The sequence below is a fragment of the Benincasa hispida genome, unplaced genomic scaffold (genome assembly GCF_027475165.1).
Source record: "Benincasa hispida cultivar pf3 unplaced genomic scaffold, pf3_genome.v1.1 HicScf1498, whole genome shotgun sequence".
Classification (NCBI taxonomy): Eukaryota; Viridiplantae; Streptophyta; class Magnoliopsida; order Cucurbitales; family Cucurbitaceae; genus Benincasa; species Benincasa hispida.
The window spans coordinates 37,501-39,623 of NW_028325851.1; positions in this window are offsets into that span (position 1 = coordinate 37,501).

Sequence of the window (2,123 nt, forward strand, 5' to 3'; positions counted from 1 at the left end):
GACCGCGTCCAAGCCCCAAGCATATGATGGTATTATGTTGCACACTATGCTTGGAGCATGGACACGGCGACAGGAGTACCCCCACACCCCACCCATGCAGGCAGGTCGACCCCCCATATAGTGCACTCTAGACAATTTTTGGTCTGGCAGACTTGCATATGTGAAATGACGAGCTGTCACTCACTCAACAAATTCAAGTTTTATAATGTCTCATGGCATAGACGTGATTGGACTATGATTACAATCATTTTTGTATGTTGTTTAGTTTCTAAAAAAAATTTCAAGTCAATCCAAGCATGGAAAGATAGATTTCACAATTCATGGTTGGTGTTTCCTAACATGCACAAGGTTGGTGTCAGTGCACACGCGCTGTGTGGCTATCCCAAGTCTTAGGTTGTCGCATTGTGTGAACATGATTGATCTTATATTTGGTAGACATTATTGTTTTATGTTTATGGTTTACCAACAAAAGATTCAAACAATCCTAACATTAGAACATAGAATTCATGTTTCATGGGTGTTACATTTCATGGCATGCACAAGGGTAGAGTCATGGCACGTAGAAGGTCGGCATCTCTGTGTTGTGTACCAACACTCTTTAAGCGAAAGAGTAATATTTTATTGGAATGATCATTCTATGATTGTTAGTGAACATCAAAAGTTAGTTGTACGATGTCGTTTGGGTGTACAATATATGTGTTGCATGGATGGACTAGATATTCAAGCTTAAGCATTATTAGACCGGGTGACACCATGGTTCTCTTCAACCATGTGCAACTACAAAGCCTCACTAGATAATATACACTTTACCCAATGATTTAAGAATCAATCCAATTTGAAGTTAGGCCTTTACAATATCTAATCTACTCCTTTCTTAATACATGCTAACCTGCATGGATAAACATAACCGTCATGTATCGTTGGGAAAAGGATTGATGTTGAGCGTTGGATGAGGGAGGAAGACACGTGGGGGATGGCGAGCATAGGGGTGATGCATGTCGTGCACAAATGCTAGTGTAAGGGTGGGCGGGTGGTCATCGGTGGGCATGGCGAGCAGGGTGGGTGGGCATGGCACATGGGCAAGGCGGGCATGACGTGTGCTCGAGGATGGGTTGAGTGGGCATGGGCTGCGCTCGCAAGGGGGTGCTGGGTGAGATTGGGCGACGATGGGTGGGGCTGAGTAGTTATGGGGCATGGCACGCCCGCGGGGTGGGGCTGAGTGGGCATGGGGCGCTCGCACAGGTGGCTGGGTGGGCGTGCGGCGCGGGCACAGGCGAGCAGGGGAGCATGGCTGGGCGTGGGGGGTGCGCGCGCGACAGGAGCGGGCGAGCATGCTGTGAGGGCGTAGGGGCTCTGCTAGCAGATCAAGTCGGGGCGAGCAAGTGATGGGCGTGGGGCGGCGAGGGCCAACAGCGAGCAGTGGGGGGCGTGGGGCGCGCGCACGGGCGAGCAGGGTGGGCGTGGGGCGCGCGCACGGGCGGGCAGGATGGTGGGCGTGGGGCGCGCGCACGGGCGGGCAGGATGGTGGGCGTGGGGCGCGCGCGCACGGGCGAGCAGGGTGGTGGGCGTGGGGCGCGCGCACGGGCGAGTAGGGTGGTGGGCGTGGGGGGCGCGCACGGGCGAGCAGGGTGGGCATGGGGCGCGCGCGCCTGCACGGGGACAGTGGGGTGGACGTGGGGCGCGCGCTCGGGGACAGTGTCACTAACCTCCAAAGAGGTTGTTGATGTGCACCTGGGCGCCCACGCGCAAGCCTCAGCCACGAGCCTTGGCATGCACACGATCGCCCAACCCATATACTTGGGCATCCAAACACCACCGTCCCTTTTTCATCATAGGCCACCCCCAAACCCCATGCGAACTACCCTTTGAGCCATGATGGGCTTGCATGCCGACCCATCCACTCACCAACACTTAGCCTTATGTTTGTATGCTTCTGCTTAGCATATAACCTCTATGGAACTTGGAAGAAATAAATGGGTGTGTGTGGGGAGGGACGAATCGGAGCGACGAAGGGCTGAATCTCAGAGGATCGTGGCAGCAAGGCCACTCTGCCACTTACAATACCCTGTCGCGTATTTAAGTCGTCTGCAAAGGATTCTACCCATCGCTCGGTGGGAATTACG